Below are 6,000 nucleotides of genomic sequence, written 5' to 3'. Positions count from 1 at the left end.
GACATTGCCGATGCCACCCAAGGATGGGAGGTGAAAAGAAAAGGAAAAAATGCAAAAGGGAGAGAAAGAAAGGAAACGGACAAAGCAGACGAGCTTTGGCTCAAGTGTCTTACTCTGCCGCCATCTTGGAATGGCTGGGATCAGTGGGCAAACAGACTGCTTGTTACTACAATCCTTTAAAATTGTCCTCCAGAGAATACTACATAGGCCGTAAAGCACAGGAACACCCTAACACTATGAAAGAAGCTTTGTTACAAAAATCCTTTCATAAGTTGTGGGCGTCACTGACAAGGCTGATTATTGTTGGCCATCCCTAATTGTCCTCAATCTGTATGTCTCCATAAAGTCATTTTGGAGAGCAGTTAAGAGTCAACCACATTGCTGTGGGTCTGGAGTCACATGTAGGCCAGACCAGGTAAGTACAGCAGATCTTCTTTCTTAAAAGGGCATGAGTGAAGCAGATGGGATTTACAACGTAATAAAACAAAAAACCACAGATGCTGAAGATCCAAAACAAAAACCAGAAAGTGCTGGAGAAACTCGGTAGGTCTGGGCAGCATTTGTGGAGAGAAATCAGAGTTAACATTTTGAGTCCAGTGACCCTTCTTCAGAACTGTTTTCCAACAATTTTACAAACAATTGGGTTTTACAGCAAATGACAATAATGTCATGGGTCTAGCTTTTAGTTATGGCAATTGCTGTTGTTGTCTCCACTCAAGGAGCAGGTCCCACCCAGGCTTATTCCCCCCGGGCCCAGATTTGATGGCCAGGCTGAGGCTCCAGGTCCATGGCTAGGCCTAGGTGCCTGAAGGAGGAAAAGAGGTGGTCTCCTGGTGTTGCTGTCTTCTTTGGCATGGTGATCTTGTCCCATTGCGGAGATCTTCTTCATCTTCAGCTTTCAGGTCTTCCAGCAGCCTTCCAGATGGTCTCGTCTAAGAGTGGCGGTCTTGGTTGACATTGTGGTCTTCTTTGGCGGTGACTTCCAATTGCCTGGCATAGAAGTCTTGTCCCAGAATGGCGGTCTCATCCCCACTGTGTGTTCCAGGTATTCCATCGTTCCTTAATCAGCTTTCCCAGAGCCCAGGAGTTGTTAAGTGAACCATGACGAAATTTGCCTTAATTTTACTTTTTTTTATTGTTATGTATGACTTCTGTCATTGATGTCGGTGTAGTGGTGGGGTAATGTTTCACTGTATTTTTCATGTAGAAGTAAACGTGACAATAAATTTGTATTCTGTTCTATTCTGTATGGAAGCACAAGGTCTTATGAGATCTATTCTTAAATCTATCGTTCGTTGTTGAAGGGTTGACAGTTAAGTCCAGATCCTGTTTCAGCCGTCACCCTCAAGGCAGCTGATGCACTCGAATTAGGAAGGAAATGCTGGTCACATTCCCTTGTTATTCCCCACATGAGTATAACCCGATGACAGAGACTGAAACTGCCTTGTCTTTTGGCTTGCTGTTTGTCATAGGCAACTTGAATGTGGTGAAGCAGTTCTGAGCTGGAATAACCTGGAAGTGGAAGTTAATATGCCCCCCCTCCCCCCCAGTTCATTATTAAATCGAATTCTGCAGGCCAGAAAAACTGACCACAAAACCTGTCAAAACATCATAGTCAACCAACTGTCTTAGTAAGTCAGTGGGTCAGCTAAGAAACACTTAGTAGTCAATGTAATCCAGAGAATTTATGATAGTCTGCATTTAAGGCCCACTTTAAGGCTCTGGCACAATAATCTAGGCTGGATGGTCCAGTAGACGGCAGCACTGTCTGAAATCTCTCAGGTGAGACATATAATGCTGAGGGTCCCCTCTTCCTTCCTGGGCTGGGAAGGGGTTGTACAAAGTTAAAAATCACACAACACCAGGTTATAGTCCAACAGGTTTAATTGGAAGCACCAGCTTTTGGAGTGTCACTCCTTCATCAGGTGGTAGGTGGAAGGGGGAGGTGGCGAAAGGACACTTTCCAGGTCGAACAATGGACTTCCTGCTGATGCCTCAAGTACCATCACAAAATCCGATTAACCAGGTCATAATGGCATTGCTTGTGGGAACTTGCTGTTACTAATTGGGCTGCTGTGAATCTGATACTTAAAACACTTCAAAACACTCATTGGCTGTAACACATTTTGAGATGTGGAATGCTAGTGAAAAGCTCTATATAAAGCAAGGTTATTTTTGACTGAACCAGTCACTATCACCCACTCAAGGCCTGTAGTAGTCTAATCCTATAGTTGTCAGAATTAAATGGGGCATGTAGCAACAGTCAGAGGGAACCCTGTCAGTGAGCCTTTGGTAGATATTGGAGAGTCACTAGATCATGACAGACAAGGAGGTCATTCAGCCCATCTCTTAGGGACAACAGTTCCTTTTCCACAGACGACACTTGTTGGGTTTCCTCACAAGCTGGTAGGTTTCTCTCGGTCATTCCTCTCTGGCATGCGTTCACAAATCACCAGGTTTATTCAGTTCAACTCCACAACAGACCGTTGGGAAAGAAGACGTTTTGACCTTTACCTACTTGGTTTGAGGGCCAGGCTGGAGACACACATTTTTCATGGCCTTTAGCAGCTCAATTCCAACGTTCAACTTGGCTTCAGAGAGGTTTCACTCCCTGCAAAATGTAAAAAAGACAAGAAGACAAATTGTTGAAGGTGGCACATTAGTTTGAGAAAGTGGTTAATGCAGCTTTGCCACACCTTGGGTTTTATTGAGGCACAGGATAAACAGAGAGGGAATTAACATGAACCTTGATCAAACTGGACCAACGTCTACTGGAATATTGCATCCACTACTAGATATCACACTGTCGGAAGGTCAGTACTGATGGAGACCCGCACAGTCGGAAGGTCAGTGCTTAGGGAATGCTACATTGTCAGACCGTCAGTATTGAGGCTGTGCCACAGTTACTGATGGAGTGCTGCACTGTCAGAGGGTCAGTACTGAGGGAGGGCCGCACAGTCGGAAAGTCAGTGTTTAGGGAATGCTACATTGTCAGGGCGTCAGTATTGAGACTGTGACACAGTGTCAGAGGGTCAGTACTGATGGAGCTCTGCACTGTCGGAGGGTCAGTACTGATGGAGTGTTGCACTGTCAGAGGGTCAGTACTGATGGAGTGCTGCACTGTCAGAGGGTCAGTGCTGAGGGAGTGTTGCACTGTCAGAGGGTCAGTACTGAGGGAGTGCTGCACTGTCAGAAAGTCAGTACTGATGGAATGTTGCACTGTCAGAGGGTCAGTACTGATGGTGTGCCGCACTGTCAGAGGGTCAGTGTTGAGAAAGTGCCAGACTGTCCGAGAGTCAGTGCTGAGGGAGTGGTGCACTGTCAGAGGGTCAGTTCTGATGGAGTGTTGCACTGTCAGAGGGTCAGTGCTGAGGGAGTGCTGCACTGTCAGAGGGTCAGTGTTGAGAAAGTGCCAGACTGTCCGAGGGTCAGTGCTGAGGGAGTGCCAGACTGTCGGAGTGTCAGTGCTGATGGAGTGCTGCATTGTTGAAAGCTCAGTACTAGGGAGCACTGCACTATTGGAGAATCAGTGCTGAGGGAGCACTTCACAGTTGAAGAGTCAGTACTGAGTGAGAGATGCAGTGTTGGAGATTCAGTGCCAAGGGAGTACTGCATTGTTGGAGAGTTAGTACAAAAGGAGTGCTGCATTGTCAAAGGTGTAGTGATTGGAATGAGGTCAGCCAGGTGGACATCATAGATTATGAGTTCCCTGATTGGGGCTGTTAATCTGGTACAATCAGGGAGCCCTGGCTGACAGATGTAAACAGAAGTGTCAGACATCCTGACACGTTGAGAACTGGCTATAAGGAAGCCGGACCAGTGTCACGTACCTTGCACGTGGAAATAAAGAGTGACTTGGTGACAGGATACCAGCCTCTGTGGAGTTATTTCAGTGGAAATGAGAGAAAAAAATACCCTTGCAACATTTAGTGGGCGGCACGGTGGCACAGTGGTTAGCACTGCTGCCTCACAGCGCCAGAGACCCGGGTTCAGTTCCCGCCTCAGGCGACTGACTGTGTGGAGTTTGCACATTCTCCCCGTGTCTGCGTGAGGTTTCCTCCGGGTGCTCCGGTTTCCTCCCACAATCACAAAGATGTGCAGGTCAGGTGAATTGGCCATGCAAAATTGCCCGTAGTGTTAGGTTAGGGGTATAGGTGGGTTACGCTTCGGCGGGTCGGTGTGGACTTGTTGGGCCGAAGGGCCTGTTTCCACACTGTAATCTAATCTAATATAATCTAATTTGTCTTTGAGTTGGGATACGCATTTCTGGCATCATGCCATTATCTGTGAATTTTAACTCATTTGTACTTGTGATTGAAGATTGGGCCCAGTAAGTGGAAAGAATGCTTTTTTTTGCGGAAAATGACATTTAGGCATATGAAAAGCAATGACTAATTCTCCTGACAGCTTGTGGACCCACAGCTTTTTCGGTTATTAGGAGCCTAGCATTTCCTATCAGGGCAAAGGGCTGTCTTAATAGATCTATGGTATATGAGCAATGAGGCAAGTCAGCCTAAAGACAGTGTGGAAATGTGTTGCTGGAAAAGCGCAGCAGGTCAGAAAGCATCCAAGGAACAGGAGAATCGACGTTTCGGGCATAAGCTCTTCTTCAGGGTTTATGCCCGAAACGTCGATTCTCCAGTTCCTTGGATGCTGCCTGACCTGCTGCGCTTTTCCAGCAACACATTTTCAGCTCTGATCTCCAGCATCTGCAGTCCTCACTTTCTCCTTAAAGACAGTGTGGCAAATTAAACCGGATAACAGGCCAAAGCTAATTGGCAACAACTATATTCTTTCCCTTTAAGACTTGTAATTAATAAAAGCCATGTTCCCAATTCAACAACATCCAAAGAAATGGACTAACAAAATTGTTCACTGTTCAATTCAATATTGACTCTACATTTCCTGTAATGTTGTCTTGCTGCAGTTATACATTATTATGAGCAGCTTTAGTCTCCTTATCTGAGGAAGGATGTTCTGGCAATGGAGGTAGTGCAGTTCAGGATTACCAGACTGATTCCTGGGATGACAGATCTAATATATAAAGATAGACTGAATCAAGTTTTGAGAAGATTTGTAGCTCAGGTTGAGGTTCTGGATATAGATTTACTCACTGAGATGGAAGGTTCATTTCCAGACATTTGGTCACCCTACTGGATAACATCTTCAGTGGGCCTCCAGGCGAAGTACTACTGATAATCCCTGCTTTTCTATTTATATGTTTGGGTTTCTTTGGGTTGGTGATGTCATTTTCTGTGGCGACATCACCAACTCAAAGAAACCCAAACATATAACCTCTTTGACAAAGCTGTGATGCTTGAAAGTGCCACTATGTAGAAACATGTCACACTGCAGAGTAGCGGGTCAGGGATGATGGAGGAAGAGACCGGGAGTGAATCATCGGGACTGCGTTTTAAAGTCGGATTATATAAGTTGAGGTTTTTGGTCCTGGTCTGAGCAACTCTGGGCTGTGAGGGTCCTCCTTCCCTCTCCTGGAGTCTGATGGAACACAGTATTGGACCATCATGTCTGCACCGTCTCTGAGTATTTTCACTCTGTGCCAATTTTCTGTATTTTTCCCCTATCTGTGCACATTGTTTATCATGCAATGCCCTCTATAACTCCACAAAGGCTGGTATCCAGTCACCAAGTCACCCTTCATTTTCGTGTGGAGAGTCCTTGACACTGATGCAGCTCCTTCAGCGGCAGCCCTCAGAGTGAAGAGAACCGCTGACACTCCTGTTTATATCTGTAACGCACAGTAGCTTGCCTCTTGCACCTGGAGGGTCTTGGAAGAATTTCACTCTCCTCTTCGGTCGGCAAGGGCATCAAAGCAGCAACATCTGCTACTTCCAACTCAGATTCTGAGGCATTTTCAACGCTTGATGGAGACGGAGAGCTCATGAGGTCTGGAGCAGTCAGAAACACTGTCAAGGAGCTGGGCATGTTTTCTCCCACGCTGTTTGAGAGTTTGCAGCTTTCATATGGTCCAAGTGCTTG

Source organism: Chiloscyllium plagiosum, chromosome 39, assembly GCF_004010195.1.
Source record: "Chiloscyllium plagiosum isolate BGI_BamShark_2017 chromosome 39, ASM401019v2, whole genome shotgun sequence".
Classification (NCBI taxonomy): Eukaryota; Metazoa; Chordata; class Chondrichthyes; order Orectolobiformes; family Hemiscylliidae; genus Chiloscyllium; species Chiloscyllium plagiosum.
The sequence above is the reverse complement of the archived record's forward strand: the minus strand, read 5'-3'. Positions refer to the sequence as shown.